Raw genomic sequence first — 17,113 nt, 5'->3', positions numbered from 1 at the left:
GGATCGAACTCACATCTCCTAAATTGACAGGTGAATTCTTTACCACTGAGTCACATGGGAAGCCTATGCACTGGACTAGCCCATTGTCAAAACCAAGGCCGCGTGGTCTGCCAGACCCACCCTCCCAGGAAGTTCACTAGCTCTAGTCACTCAGATTTGCCACCCCTCCCCCCACTCAACCCCAACAGGCTTTCCAGAGTGTTCCTTCCAGCCGCATTCACTCTTTTGCCTGGGAGCAGTGTAAGCACCCTGAATTTCTCTTTCACAGTATGTTTCCACCAGTGTGAAGCCACCTCACATGGCCTAGCATTAGTAGTTGCTCAATACATGGTAGCCATTACAGTTCTGAAAAGTGTGAAAGTGTTAGTCACTCAGCAGTGTCTGACTCTTTGCGACGCCACGGACTGTAGCCCACCAGTCTTCTCTATTCAGAGAATTTTCCAGGCAAGAATTCTGGAGTGGGTTGCCATTCCCTTCTCCAGGGGATCTTCCCAACCCAGGGATTGAACTTGGGTTTCTTGCATTGCAGGCAGATTCTTTACCATCTGAGTCAGCAGAGTAGACCCATTACTGTTATGAAGGGAAAAACAAACAATGATGGAGCAACCTACAGGCTCCCAGGAGAAGTCGGGGCCCAACTGGGGCCAGTGTTGATGCTTTCACACCAAGCCTGTGGCTCAGCCTCCAACGAGAGCCCCTTGGTGCCAACACGACCAACCACTATGGACTGGACACTGGCCATCCTGACTCACAACACACTCTCGTTGTCCAAGAGGGAGGGACAGGGGCAGGATACCCCATGCTTTGCTCTAGCTCAGGGCCCTTCTGGGTTCTCAGAGGGCCTTCCAATATTTGACTCAAACTAAGCTCTTTATCGTATATAGTTTTTTAGCATAACCACATGCCTTCCAAAACTGAATGCAGTGTGTGTGTTCTCAGTTGTGTCCAACTCTTTGTAACCCCATGGACTGCAGCCCACTAGGCTTCTCTGTTGGTGGAACTTTCCAGGCAAGAACACTGGAATGGGTTGCCATTTCCTCCTCCAGGGGATCTTCCCAACCCAAGATCAAACCCAAATGCAGTGGAGACACTTTAATACATCAACTAGGGTTGCAACTTCTTTTTGAGCACACCTCAGAAAAAAATTTCTCCTTTATTACTGTTTAATTGATTCAGTTCAGTTCAGTCGCTCAGTCGTGTCTGACTCTTTGCAACCCCATGGACCTCAGCACATCAGGCCTCCCTGTCCATCACCAACTCCCGGAGTTTACTCAAACTCATGTCCGTTGAGTCGGTGATGCCATCCAACCATCTCATCCTCTGTCGTTCCCTTCTTCTCCTGCCCTCAATCTTGCCCAGCATCAGGATCTTTTCAAATGAGTCAACTCTTCGCATTGGGTGGCCAAAGTATTGGAGTTTCAGCTTCAACATCAGTCCTTCCAATGTACATTCAGAACTGATCTCCTTTTGGATGGACTGGTTGGATCTCACAGTCCAAGGGAATCTCAAGAGTCTTCTCCAACACCACAGTTCAAAAGCATCAATTCTTCAGCACTCAGCTTTCTTTATAGTCCAACTCTCACATCCATATATGACTACTGGAAAAACCATAGCCTTGACTAGATGGACCTTTGTTAGCAAAGTAATGTCTCTGCTTTTTAATATGTTGTCTAGGTTTCTCATAGCTTTTCTTCCAAGGAGCAAGTGTCTTTTAATTTCTTGGCTGCAATCACCATCTGCAGTGACTTTGGAGCCCCCAAAAATAAAGTCTGCCACTCTTTCCACTGTTTCCCCATCTATTTGCCATGAAGTGATGGGACCAGATGCCATGATCTTAGTTTTCTGAATGTTGAGCTTTAAGCCAACTTTTTCACTCTCCTCTTTCACTTTCATCAGGAGGCTCTTTAGTTCTTCTTCACTTTCTGCCATAAGGGTGGTGTCATCTGCATATCTAAGGTTATTGATATTTCTCCTGGCAATCTTGATTCCAGTGTGAGCTTCATCCAGCTCAGCGCTTCTCATGATGTACTCTGCATATAAGTTAAATAAGCAGGGTGACAATATACAGCCTTGATGTACTCCTTTTCCTATTTGGAACCAGTTTGTTGTTCCATGTCCAGTTCTAACTGCTGCTTCTTGACCTGTATACAGATTTCTCAAGAGACAGGTCAGGTGGTCTTGCATTGCTATTTAAGAATTTTCCTATTTAAGAATTCTTGCATTCCTATTTAAGAATTTTCCATAGTTTATTGTGATCCACACAGTCAAAGGTTTTCGCATAGTCAATAAAGCAGAAGTAGATGTTTTTCTGGAACTCTCTTGCTTTTTTGATGATCCAGCAGATATTGGCAATTTGATCTCTGGCTCCTCTGCCTTTTCTAAAACCAGCTTGAACATCTGGCAGTTCATGGTTCATGTATTACTGAAGCCTGGCTTGGAGAATTTTGAGCATTACTTTACTAGCGTGTGAGATGAGTACAATCGTGCGGTAGTTTAAGCATTCTTTGGCATTGCCTTTCTTTTGGGATTGGAATGAAAACTGACCTTTTCCAATCCTGTGGCCACTGCTGAGTTTTCCAGATTTGCTGGCATACTGAGTGGAGCACTTTCAGAGCATCATCTTTTAGGATTTGAAATAGCTTAACTGGATTTCCATCACCTCCACTAGCTTTGTTCATGGTGATGCTTCCTAAGGCCCAATGACTTCACAATCCAGGATGTCTGGCTCTAGGTGAGTGATCACACCATTGTGATTATCTGGGTCATGAAGATTTTTTTGTACAGTCTTTCTGTATATTCTTGCCACCTCTTCTTAATATCTTCTGCTTCTGTTACGTCCCTGCCATTTCTGTCCTTTATTGGGCCCATCTTTGCATGAAGTGTTCCCTTGGTATCTCTAATTTTCTTGAAGAGATCTCTGGTCTTTCCCATTCTAATATTTTCCTTTATTTCTTTGCAATGATCACTGAGGAAGGCTTTCTTATCTCTCCTTGCTATTCTTTGGAACTCTGCATTCAAATGGGTATACCTTTCCTTTTCTCCTTTGCTTTTTGCTTCTCTTCTTTTCACAGCTATTTGTAAGGCCTCCTCAGACAGCCATTTTGCTTTTTTGCATTTCTTTTTCTTGGGGAAAAAGAAACTTTCCCCTGTCAAAAGAAATTGATCCCTGTCTCTTGTACAATGTCATGAACCTCCACCCATAGTTCATCAGGCACTCTGTCTATCAGATCTAGTCCCTTAAATCTATTTCTCACTTCCACTGTATAATTATAAAGGATTTGATTTAGGTCATACCTGAATGGTCTAGTGGTTTTCTCCACTTTCTTCAATTTGAGTCTGAATTTGGCAATAAGGAGTTCATGATCTGAGCCACAGTCAGCTCCCAGTCTTGTTTTTGCTGACTGTATAGAGCTCCTCCATCCTTGACTGCAAAGAATGTAATGAATCTGATTTCGGTGTTGGCCATCTGGTGATGTCCATGTGTAGAGTCTTCTCTTCTGTTGTTGGAAGAGGGTGTTTGCTATGGCAAAACTCTATTAACCTTTGCCCTGCTTCATTCTGTACTCCAAGGCCAAATTTGCCTGTTACTCCAGGTGTTTCTTGACTTCCTACTTTTGCATTCCAGTCCCCTATAATGAAAAGGACATCTTTTGTGGGTGTTAATTCTAGAAGGTCATGTAGGTCTTCATAGAACTGTTCAACTTCGGCTTCTTCAGCGTTACTGGTCGGGGCATAGACTTGGATTACTGTGATATTGAACGGTTTGCCTTGGAAATGAACAGAGATCATTCTGTCATTTTTGAGATTGCATCCAAGTACTGCATTTTGGACTCGTTTGTTGACTATGATGGTTACTCCATCTCTTCTAAGGGATTCCTACCCACAGTAGTAGATATAATGATCATCTGAGTTAAATTCACCCATTCCAGTCCATTTTAGTTTGCTGATTCCAAGAATGTCAACGTTCATTCTTGCCATCTCCTGTTTGACCACTTCCAATTTGCCTTGATTCATGGACCTAACATTCCAGCTTCCTAGGCAATATTGCTCGGACCTTGCTTCTATCACCAGTCACATCCACAGCTGGGTGTTGTTTATGCTTTGGCTCCAACCCTTCATTCTTTTTGGAGTTATTTCTCCACTGATCTCCAGTAGCATATTGGGTGTCTACCCACCTGGGGAGTTCATATTTCAGTGTCCTATCATTTTGCCTTTTCATACTGTTCATGGGGTTCCCAAGGCAAGAATACTGAAGTGGTTTGCCATTCCCTTATCCAGTGGACCACATTTTGTCAGACCTCTCCACCATGACCCATCCGTCTTGGGTGGCCCTTCATGGCATGGCTCATAGTTTCATTGAGTTAGACAAGGCTGTGGTCCATGTGATCAGATTGGTTAGTTTTCTGTGATTGTGGTTTCAGTCTGTCTGCCCTCTGATGCCCTCTCTCAGCACCTACTATCTTAGTGGGCTTTCTCTTACCTTGGGCTTGGGGTATCTCTTCACAGCTGCTCCAGGAAAACACAGCTGCTGCTTCTTACCTTGGACGTGGGGTTTCTCATCTCGGCTGCTCACCGCTACGCTTAAATCTTAAGGTAAGCCTTTTTTTTTTTTTTTTTTACCATTTGCAAGCAGGATTTATTCACTGCTACAAAAAAAATAATAAATAATAATAACCTAACCTGAACTGGAGCTGAGGCTGCTGTAGGTTGCAAAGGTAACTCATAAACTCAAATTCAAAACAGTTTTATGGTTCATATTGATAGATTTTTAAATATTGTTCACTTGAACTTCTAAAATAAATTTACACTGCTAAACTGTCCTTTCTATCTATATAACAGATGTAAGTTATCCCAATAAAATTACCTTTGAAAAAAGATTAAAAACCTCCCGAGAAATTTCTAACAATAACTTGGGGGGATAAGTATGTCCCAAACAGTGCACAGGATATTTTTTAGTATTTTTTAAAATATTTTTGGTAATTTCAGTGTTGTTTATCTGAAATTCATTTATCTGGGCATTTTATATTTTACCTGGCAACTCTACCCCAAATCCAAAGTGACTGACTCACCATGTTGGGATGTTTGTTCAGCTTGGTTTGATTTGGTCTGGTTTTATTAATTCTGGCTTAGGTTTTGTTTTTTATTGGCTTCCCTGCCATATCTCTTACCTGGGGCAGTCCTCAGCTTTCTCAAACAAGTGAGATGATTAACAGCCATCATTCCGCCCACCTTTCAAAGGGTGCAGACATCAGAAGATGATAAGAGGGAAGAAACCTGGACACAGAGCCACCAAGAGGTAACTCTCTGAATGAAGACAAAGTGGGGAGAGCAGTGGGCTTCTTAGGGGAGCCATTTGCCCTTCTTTGATGGGAACCCTGTGACCTGAGCCCTCTGTTTAAAGGACCATGCCGGTGCTCTCTTCCCCAGCACACATACTAACACTGGAATGACACAGCGAAGATTAGCAAGGCCCCTGCGCAAGGATGACATGCAGATCTGTGAAGCCTGCATATTTTCTATAGTTACCAAAGGGGAAAGAGGAGGGGGGAATAAATTAGGAGTTTAGGATTAACAGATACACACTGCTGTATCTAAAATAGATAATCAACAAGGAGTTACAATATAACATAGGGAACACTGCTCAATATTTGTAATAACCTACAGGGAAAAGAATCGGAAATAGAATATATATATGTGTGTGTGTGTGTATGTATATATATATATGTATGCATGTGCATGCTAAGTCATGTCTGACTCTACTACCCTATGGTCTATAGCCCGCCAGGCTCCTCTGTCCATGGGATTCTCCAGACAAGAATACTGGAGTGGGTTGCCATTTCCTCCTCCAAGGGACATTCCCAACCCAGGGATCCAAATTGCATCTCCTGCATTGGCAGGAGAATTCTTTACCTTTGCACCACCTGGGAAACCTCTCTATAAATATGTATATAACTGAATCACTCTGCTGTATACCCAAAACTAACACAGCACTGTAAATCAACTATACCTCATTAAAAAAAAAAAAAAAAAGCCTGTAGGTACGTGGACAATGAATTAAACACTCAATATGCAAACAGCTCCAGTAAGTTAAAGAGAAAGCTGTCAGCCCCCAGTAGAAAAATGAAAGGACACGTCTGCAATGCAGCAGGATCCAGCACCTACTAACCATGCATCTCAGGGAGGATCCTCAACGTCTCCAAGTCTCGCACAGACCACAGGGTCTATGAACGGGGTTAATATGAAGGTGAAATGAAACAATGCACCCCATAAGACATTCAGTGATGACTCTGTTCCCTTGTTAGTGAAAGCCATACTTAATCATTCCAGAGAAAAACTACACATAAATAAGCCAAAAAAAAAAAAGAGGGAAAAATTCTACTTTAATAGAAATAAACTGAAATTACAATAATAATGACGCATCATACTATACTTATGAAATTGGCAAAGATTTTAAGGATTTTAATAACATTATTTAAAAGAGCAAAAAATATTCATAAATATTCAATGAATGAAGAATGATTCAATAAACAATAAGAGACTAAACATATAGAGAATGGTTAGATAAACAGGAATTTTTAAACAAATAAAGGAATGGTTAAATAAATTATGAAATTTTTATGCTGCACATTATAAGAATGACCATATAGTATTTTTATAACAAGAAAAAAAAATGTTGGTTAAAGAAAAATAAACCTGAAATACTGGGAAATGAATGTGTGCTGGGAAGAGATTTACAGAATGTTCTCTGCACGTGTGTATAACAAGCTTTCTCCTCCCCCCACCCCGTCTCTGTCTCTGTGTCTTTCCTTGCCTCTGTCTCTGTTTTTGTCTCTCTCCCCCTCCTCCCTCTTTCCCAGAAAAAACAGAGTCCCAGTTTCCTACAATAAACTGCCTTCAGTGAGGGTCTTACAGAATCCTGAGTGATGGGAGGATGGTTATGGGCTCAACATTCTATTTTGAAACATCCCACTTTGAACTTTCTGGATGCACTCTTTCTGTTAGACCTGCTCCTTCTCCAGCTCCTTACAGACAACCGTCATCCATCCCAAGGGCTGGGGGCCGCCTAGGGAAAAGAAGGACCTGGGTTAATTGTAGAGACACCAAGAGAGTTCACGTTGGACCCTCCCAGGCCCTTGTCCTTAATCCTACACCAACATCCAGTGGCTGCATTCCGCATTCATTTCCCAAAACAAGATGTAGCAAAGCACCAAACCCGAGAGTCCGCTCGGGGAGCCCGAGTCTGACGGGTACATGGACACTAAGCTAGAGTACCGCAGAGAGGCAGGAGACTGCTGTTGTCATGGGGAGGTGCACATAGCATGATGAGCACCAGGGGAATAAGGAAAGGGGTCCAGGAGTCTGTCTGGGGCAGCTTCACAAGGGACATGCAGGAGCAACTGGAACCTTTGAAGCTGAGAAGAATATTCCAGATCAAGAGAACCACATACTCAGAGCCACCAAACTTGAGATCACGGCAGATTTGGGACCCTGCAGGTGTTTAATGTGGGAGTGGGGGAGATGCGGCTGGGCCGGGCGGGACAGAGCCCTGCATGCTCGGTAAGGGGGACTGGCTTCATCTTGGTCATGCCACGTGATACAAGGACAGCAGGAGACTGGCCAGGATCAGCTGCTTGTGGACACTCGATCATAGGCCCCTCCCCTGCCTCTCGGTGCTCAAGAAGGGTCTGCCTCAAGCCCCAGTTTTCAGATGCTCCCTGCAGAGGGTTTGGTTCAAACACCAGGCAAGGAGGTTTCCAAGTAACGATCATCACTTCAGCCATCACGATAGTCATCCATCCCAAGCACAAGGCCACAGACCTTTACTAGACCTGCCTGGAGCTCCCAGCCGTGGCCCCCAAGGAGATGTTTGTCTGAACAGTGGCTGAAAGCCGTGTCCCTGTTCTCACCAGGTCCAACCTGCAGCCCAGGGGCTCTGGTGGACTGGCAGTGGCCTCTCTCCCCCGTCCTGATCTCAGGGCTCAGCTGGGGAGGCCTGGAGTCCCTCTGTCCTCCGCCCGGAACAGGTCAGGCGTGCCTCCAGCCACGTACAGCAGGTCCAAGGAAACAAATAAAGCCCCACCATTAACTCCTTGCCAGCACCGGCCCTGCTTTCTTTAAATCCAATTGCAATCTTAGAAACCCGACATCGCCTGAAACAAAAGCCTCACTGATGCCTGGAAGATGGCTTTGGCGAAAGTAGAGCTCATTTCAGAAAATCAAAGCAAAGAAAAATATTGAATACAATTCAGGGGCATAATGCATTATTATGGGCTTTTATGGATTTTATGTATAATTTCGTGTAAAGTTAAGAGGCTGAAGCGATCTCTTACATTCACTGTATTATCAGCCCAGCTCCAAACAATGTTCCACATCTTATTATGTTCACAGTTGACACACTCTCAGACAAATGTGCAGCTGTCTTACTCTGCTATTCATTTCCTCATTACTATTTTATAAATATATGATTAACAGTTATTGCAGCTGCCTAATTCACATTTATTGCAAATGCAACCCCACAAATGAATGCTCAAAGCAAAGAGATGTGGTTTTAGAGTAATTTAAATTTTACAGTTCCATTTACCCTGCTTTTTAATTTACTGCATAATGACCCCATTAGAATAAAGCACATCTGGAAGTTCTTTGGGGAACATTTAATTTTCTGTGGCTTCAGTACTAACAGAACTTGTACCATAAAGCCCACAGATGCCTAGAAGACTGTACAAATTTCCACGTTTTATGCCAAGATGCTGGTTAATTGTACAGACGAGACAACTACAGCAAAAAGTGGAAGATTTTCTTCCCCGGGTTGAAAACCAAAGACACCAACCCAGGATCTTGCCCTTGGCAAAGTTTGTACGCCAGTAACCTGAAAATAGCTCCCTGCTTTTTGATGTCCCCTTAGCCCGGTTCCTTTGCAGGAAAGGAGGCCACCTGGGGCTGTGAGTTCTCCAGGAGTTTCTGTTGCTTCCCCCCACCCGCCGCACGACTTTCTCCCCAACCTTCTTTGGCCCTCATTGTGTGGAAGGGAAAGCAAGGTAGTTTGCAGAGCTCTGGATGCCTGGGCAGCTGGGGTGTGAGCCAAGCTCAGCCTGGTCTTCATCTGCTCCCAAGGAGGCTACGGATGCAGCCAGATTCCAGCAGGTCACATTAACGGAGTCGTTCAGAGCATCCGAAATTGATTTGAATATTCAGTACAGATCAGTGCAGCAGAACTCATGTATGAGAAATAATGCGAATCCATTGCCATTGATTAGCTAATTTATGTTCTACAACTAATCGAAGCACAAATCTCATTAGCCACAGGTCAGTAAGGCTCGGAGAGAAAAAGATAATCATTTTGGTAGCCTAGTTGGCTGTAAAGACACAATTAGAAGCCGGCAGATTTTCCAGGCTTCTCTGCCCATCCTCCCAGCTCCCAGGCCAACTATGAAGGGAATGAGAGGTGGCTCTTCCCCTCGGTTCTGCCGGCCACTGGGAAAAAGATCTTCATCTGTAATCATCCAAGGTGCTTCTTTCATTTCATGCAATAACAACAAACACGACTTCACTGCTTGTAGACACCCAGAGAGCCCGTAAGCTATTTAGAGCCACCACCTGCACTGAGAGCACAATCTTAATTATTACCTTTTCCATATTTTAAGCATTGGGTAAATAGAAGGTTTCAAGGCTGGGACAGGGAGGTACCAGTGGGGGAAGGCCGAGGCTTTCCAGATTCTGATGTGACAGGCATTTTAAAAATCTGTCTTTGTAAAGCACAGGGAAGCCAGGCACTAACCAATTAGGGTTTGCAATTTGAACCTTGAGCTCTGCTCAGTCAATTTCGGGCAGAGATTTTTAACCAGTCTTAAATATGGAATAGACTCCCCTGGTGGCCCAGTGGTTATGACAGCACACTTCCAAGGCAGGGGGACCCAGGTTCAATCCCTGGTCGGGAAACTATGATCCCACATGCCATGCATGTGCACTGCCAAAGGGAGATTTTTAAATTTTTAAATAAATAATATGAAAGATAGGAAAATGACAGAGGGAAGGAGCAGAATCCTCCTTTAACTTCACAGTAGGAAGCAAAATCCCCAATACTGATAAAAATAGGATGGTCAGCAGCAAATTCCTCCTGCTGCTCCCTGCTGGCCATGTCCACAGGATGACAATTTTTTTTTTTAAAGGACGTGATTTTAACAGTGTTGGAATAAGCAGAAAACCGAGACTCCCGACAGACTAGCCTTCTGCTGGTCACATAGACTCTCTACGAGTCTTTGGGCATATAAGACAATGGATCATACTGGGGACCTTTGCTAAATGACCAGGGACAGAATCTGAAGTGAGGGCTTTTGAATAAACAAATAGGAAAACAACACACCGAAATCCAGATGTTTTCACCGACCCATGATTTCCAGGTCATTGCAATGTCTTACTGGCATTTTAAAAGGCATTACTGTCGGCTGGCCATAGCATCTTTCAGCAGTGTTAATCCACGTTCTCTTGAAACAAAGGACCATCCACATTCCTTCAGGTCTACTGTACTGAGGAGTGGGGCATTTTTAAAGAAAAGAGCTGGGAGCAGAAGAAACAGGCATCTCATCTTCCCCCACGGGGCATATGTGGTCAGTCGTGTCCGATTCTTTGTGACCCCATGGGCTGTAGCCCACCAGGCCCCTCTGTCCATGGGATTCTCCAGGCAAGAATACTGGAGTGGGTTGTCATGTCCTACAGCCACTGGGACCTGGACCTAATTGCACAGGTCAAAGAGCCTTGACACATGCCGTGAAATTGAAAGAACACTCTGCATTTACATTCTTTAGTTTTACTTCCTTGAAAATTCTCCAGGACTATTGACATTTTGATAGACTAGCTCCCTCCCACTTAAAGCCACTGTATCCCCAAACCTGTAGAAATTAGAATGCCCCAGTAGTTGATTCTGACAGCACCACATTCTTACAGAAAAATTAACTGTCTTGAGGCTGAAGCTTGCCAATGTTATCCCATTGCAGCACCTTTATTTTTAAGCTAAAGAATTTAATAAGAGGCTACGCCACCTCATGTGAAGAGTTGACTCATTGGAAAAGACCCTGATGCTGGGAGGGATTGGGGGCAGGAGGAGAAGGGGATGACAGAGGATGAGATGGCTGGATGGCATCACTGACACGATAGACATGAGTTTGAGTAAACTCCAGGAGTTGCTGGTGGATAGGGAGGCCTGGCGTGCTGCGATTCATGGGGCTGCAAAGAGTCAGACATGACTGAGTGACTGAACTGAACTGAACTGAACACTGTACAACACTAATATCAGACATTAAGTGGGAAGAGAAATCCCAATAGATCACAGTTTGCCAAACCAGTTCCCATTCCCCAGAATCCCAGGCTGTTACATTTCATATATGACCATGCCTGCAAGGCGCCAAATTCCACGTGAAGTAGTTTACTCGCTAAATCATATCCAACTCTTGTGACCCCATGGACTGCAGCCCACCAGGCTCCTCTGTCCATGGGATTTCCCAGCCAAGAGTGCTGGAGTGGGTTGTCATTTCCTCCTCCAGGGGATCTTCCCGACCTAGAGATCAAACCCAGGTCTCCCATATTGCAGGTGGGTTCTTTACCAACTGAGCCACTATGTGTAGTCCCCCACCTTCCTAGGACGTCACCAAATGTGACACAACCTTGGCAGGAGCCCGGAACCCCTGTCAGGCTTTACTCTCATGAGATTCACCTCTTCTCTCCCACCAGCATGAGCTCAGCCTGTCTGAGTACATTGCTCAGCGGTCTCCTCACTCCCCGCTTCCCAGAGAGTCTACCAGCAGTGATAACTGCAGCCAGTCAAGTCCCAATCCCTCCATGCATTCTTGTCATTTCTGCTTCTAATTTCACAAAACTCAACACACAGAAGAATAGATGGAACATGTGTGTGAGTTATGAAGCATCATAATAACATACACATTGTGAAACCAGCACCCACCTGGAGAAACAGATTTGCTCCATGCCTGTTCATCCCCTTGCCTCTTCCAAAGGGGTAGCCAGGATCTTGAACTGTCTGCTTATCATTCTGTCATTCAAACAATATTCTTCAGTGTTGACTGGTTTTTGCATTTTATAAAAATGGCATTGTACTCTTTAGGATCTTCTGCAAGATGCTTGGTTCACTCAGCATCTAGTTTCTAAGATTCATGCAGGTGTTCGTAGGTAGCTGGAGCGCATTCATTTTCATATACCCTTAATACTCACAGTCTATTTAACCATTTTATCAAAGGATGTTAAAATGGTTTCCAATGCTTTGTTTTTACCCCCAGTGCCGCTATGAGACCCCTCGGAGCACAGGTCCCGCTGCACACCAATAGGAGTTTCTCTGAGGTCTGGTGTATACCTAGGAGTCAGGTGCTGGGTTGCACATACTTAGCTTTACAAGATGATGCCAATTTATTTTCCAAAATAGTTTTCCAATTTACGCTCTCCAGCAACATGTAGGTGTTCCCATTCTCCACGTCCTCACATATGCATGGTGTCAGACTTCTTAAGATTTTTGTCAACCCAGTGAGAGTAAAATGGTAGGTTTCCATGAGGTTTGTGTGTATGTATCTGTGTGTGTGTCTAAATAGAGATATATCTTTGTTATCTTGATATGATGAGGAATAGTCAGGAAAAAATCAAAGAAAATCGTCAGTAACTAATCATATGGAAAAAGGAAGACTACTCATGGTAGGCTACTGGTGGCTTGATAAGTTTTTTTTAAGCTCTATTGAGATATAATTGACATGTAACAAATATTTCAAAGGTTTGTGATAATGAAACAAACATTTCATCATCACGATGTGATGACTGAATTTTTGTACATATTAAGAAATGATCACAATAAGGTTAGTTAATTCATCCTTCATGTTACACAATTTCTTTGTGATTTTAATTTTCATTTTCCTAATTACAATGAACATTTTTTTGCATATAATTGATCAATCTTTTCTACTATTTCATAAAACGTCTTTATGAACAAGTCATTTTCCCATGTTTCTATCACATTGTTTTTTGTTTTTGTTTTTTTCACAAAAGATACTGTTTTATTAACATTTAAAACCAATATGATGATTAGTGAAATTATAATAGGCAGAGCTTTTAATGATTGTTGAAATATTACAATAGGCAGAGCTTTTAATGGAGCAACGTATTGAACACTGCAGATTAGACAAAAGTCCTGGAATTGGAAGTAAAACCCATCATTGAACAGAGGCCTTGGTTGCTGACAGAATCTCCACTTAAGACAAATCTAAGGGAGTCAGTAATGGAAGTCTAGGATCGGTAAACTCGAGCAGATATCACAGATGCCAACCATTAAATGGTTTTCCCACGCAGGGTATCACATTGTTTGTGTCATTATTTCCCATTTGTCTATACTCTGAGTACTTATCTTTTGTTGCTTATGCTGCAGATATCTTATCCAGTTTTTTGTTGAAAGAGTTCTGAATTTTAAGGTAGTCTAACTTATTAACCTTTTTGCACTTTGCTAAGAAACCCTGGCCTACCTTGAGGTCATAAAGAGATCTCCTCTATTTTCTTCTTAAAATCCTCAAATGTTGCCTTTCACATTTCATTTATCCGGGAGCGATTTTCACATTTCATCTATCTGGGAGTGATTCTGCATACGGTGTGAGGTAGGAGTCCCATTTCATTTCTCCCCTGTGGTTGAGCAGTGCTCCCAGCACTTTTTACTGAGTAGTTCATGCTTCCCCACAATGACCTGCAGTGTCATTTCTGCGTGTTGCATCCAGGCTTCCTATTCAATTCCATTAGACATCTGTCTATTGCTGGGCCAGTACCACACTATCACAATGATTATAGCTGTGTAATATATCCTGATGCTTGATAGAGCAGGCATCCCCCACTCCCTTCACACACACACACAATGTTTATTTAGCTATTTTCAGTTTGGTCGACCCATTTTCCAGTAGGGAAAAGAAGAAGGAGGAGGAATAAAAGGAAAAGAATAATGGAGGCTGCTTTCTATGTGCCAAGCTCTGTGCTAAGAATCTGACATATATGATCCCATTTAAACCACAATAACTCTGCAAGATACTTATTTTTTTACCTTTATTTCATAAATAAGAAAAATGAGGTTCAGAATGGCTTCATGACTTACCAGATTCAAACACCAAATAAGCAGCAGAGATGCAAATCCTAACTCAAATCTATCGGACTCTCAAGCCAGTGCTCTTTCAGTTTCACTGGGAAGCCAAGATTCCCAGAATCGCGTTGAGAATTTCTGCTTTAAATGCCACCAGACTTTCACCTTTTCCCTGCCTTGCTTGGAAACTGCATCTGGGTGTCTGAGAGCTTGGTGAAGCTGACTTGGCTCCTCTGAATTCCTGCCCAGACACACATCACCCACCCCCACCTCAAGATTGCGCTATCAGCCTGGCTAATTGTCCTTTGTTGAGCATTTCTCTCTAATTGTGAAGCCTTTTCTGCTCAACCTGGATTGTGGAAGGAACAGAAGGAGGCAAAGTGGAAACTACTCCAGATGCGATTCAACTTTCTGCCTACAGCTTTTGCCAAGAAACTCAAGAAAATGCCCGGCAATGCCCTTTTCAGATGAGAACAGCTGAGCTCCCTGAGCACATAATAAACCCAACCAGCCTGGTGGATTCACTGGCGTTAATTACATGGTTGAGGTTAAATATATTTTATGGACAAAAGAAATGATAGACGGGTTCTCCGCACAAAAGATTTCAGCTCATTTGAGGTTTAACCATTTTTAAATTTAATAATTTTTTTAAAAGCCACGATTGAAAAGGTCAGATCTAATTCTGCTGCCAAACCCGAGGCTGCAGCTCGGAGCCAGCAGAGGATGACTCAGGCCGGCGGGACGAGACAGCTGGACGAGGCAGGGGCCGGCCTCCGTGTGTGACTGCGGGTTCGTGCAGAGATCCGCTGCATCAATTAGGGCCGGCCTCGTTTCCTGGCAGGTATCATGGCGAATGTCTCATTTACTTTTCCACTTCTATCGCAGTATTTTCCCTCTCAGCGTTCATTCATGGTCCTGATCTCCTTTGCCAACAGCTCTGCTTGTACCTGTGAATTTATTTTTAAATGGTGTTAAAGAGGCCTGCCATTACATTTCAAAACCAGTCCAGAATACAACAGGATACTGTCTGGACCAGTGAGGCAGTGTAGTGAGGGACACACATGTTGACTTGCTGGCCACTCAGTCAGTGGAGAAAAATCAGTCCACGAGTCAGAAGAAGATAGCAGGGGACTCTGCTCTGAAACCCACCACTCCGAGAGCTCTTTCCACAGCTCTTCGGGTTCTCTGCCCGGACCCAAAGCACAGGTGCACAGCCTCAGCCCCTCCCACACCTCACTGGGTTCACCTAGAGCCCCTGGTCACTGGGCCAAGTGAGGGGTCTGCAGAGGAGGTGGGAGGGACCCGCACACCCAGCACTCTGAATACAATCTGGGCCACAGCCCCCAGGGCCCAGCTCTAGGGGACCATATTCCATTCCTTGCCCAAAATGGCCACATGCACGGAAAGTGCAGTCTGAAGCTTAATTCTCCAAAAGCTCCCTTTTATAAAAAAATTGTGTAAAACATTATCCATGAGACAACAAAATCCATCAAACTGTAACCACCACCAAGGTCCTCGTTGGAATTGCTGTCAACCTCCCAGGCTCCCGTCTTGCCGTGAGTTTGAGGGGTCCAGTCTCCACTCTGTAGCCAAATGATGTTTCTAAAGCACCCCTCTGATCATCCCCCTCTCCCCTGCCTCCCTCTCCATGAGGCTCCCCATGGCGTTGAGGCAAAGCCCACCATCTTAGCCTGGCTCACAGCGGCTACAGGACCAGACCTCTGCTGCTGCCCCTGCCTCTCCCCGTGGTCCAACCACACTCAACGCTCTATCGCTGTGCTGGATCTTAGGACAGGCCGAGCCCTTGTTCTGGAACACACTTCTTATCCCCACCTCTAGCAAAGCCCTACTAGCTACCTATGAGCCCCTGGTAGACAACTAGACGCCAAGCTCTGTACTAAGAACATGGATGACATTATCTGCTTTTGTTGTCCGTGGCCCCAGGAAGCTGATTTAAAGGTGGAAAAACTGAGGCCCAGAGATGCTCAGTGATTCATCCACTGCCCCACAGACAAGGCCGAGCTAGGAGGCTGAGGGCCTGCAGGGTCTTCCTAATCGACTCCCCACCCTAGAAGGTAGGTAGAGATCAGGGCACTCTTCTGTACCCCCAAAGCCTTCTGTGCTGACCTCTAGAAAACAGCCTCCTTGAAAGTATTTGTCTTTGTGTTGCCAGCTCCTGACCAACACCTAGCACATCACAGGGGCTCAATTAACATGTACCAAAAAAAAAAAAAGAAAAGGATGAAACATTAGGAAAGGTATTTATTGGTAAATGGAGTTGTTATGTAACAGCCACAGAAGAACATTGTAGAGCTGTGTGCCGGGAAGCTATCGTGGAGCATGGCATCGGTGCTCAGTGTCTGTGGGGACATCGCCACTCAGGCCTCCAACCACGGCTTGGGAATGGGAGGGTTGACCTTGGCAAGCTTTGGTCCCCAGTGTCCCCTCTCATGACACCCAGCATGCTTCCTGGCTGGCTTTCAGTGCAGTTAGCTGTGTAATCAGGGCCCCAGTTTGAGTATTCTCAATTAAACATATTATTAGCAAGATAAATCAGTTGTCTGATCCAATGTATTTTTGAGGCACATGCATGTAAATTACATTTGTCCAGATGTTTAGCAGGTCCATGCCAAACCATTTAAAACATAAAACAGATAAGTTCCTTAAGCCTAATTTTCAGCTTCCCAAGGATCAGTCCTCGGCAGATGGCCGGGCAGATGAATGCTGGAGAAAAATTAAGGGCTGTCTGTATCTTTCAAATTGACATGGAGAGCAGTTGGGTTCTGCTAGAAACTAAGAATGACCACAAAATGTAATTATGATTGTAATGAGAATGGGTTAAGCTTAAACTATTTCTCATTTTCATTGCAGTCACTGCCACAAGATGGAGTGGAGATTAATGCCAGGCTATTTCCTGTGCTTGTTATACTCTTTGTCATTAGAATAAAACATCATCATTTGAGCATCTCATGTATACTGAGAAGGATGGCCAGGGAGGGGCGGCCA

The 17,113-nt window shown here is 44.1% G+C and overlaps 1 non-coding gene and 1 pseudogene across 1 annotated transcript; one reads left to right on the top strand and one right to left on the bottom strand.

The window, feature by feature from the left end:
- Positions 1-3,299: 3,299 nt before the first annotated feature.
- The window catches only part of LOC136157301 (craniofacial development protein 2-like), a 92,699-nt pseudogene continuing 78,885 nt past the window's right edge, over positions 3,300-17,113 (bottom strand).
- LOC136162115 (U6 spliceosomal RNA) lies at positions 5,412-5,518 on the top strand. Its single transcript, XR_010661962.1, has one exon. It is a non-coding gene; the product is annotated as a U6 spliceosomal RNA (small nuclear RNA).

The sequence above is a fragment of the Muntiacus reevesi genome, chromosome 2 (assembly GCF_963930625.1).
Source record: "Muntiacus reevesi chromosome 2, mMunRee1.1, whole genome shotgun sequence".
Lineage (NCBI taxonomy): Eukaryota > Metazoa > Chordata > Mammalia > Artiodactyla > Cervidae > Muntiacus > Muntiacus reevesi.
This window is presented reverse-complemented; position numbering and strand designations above follow the sequence as displayed.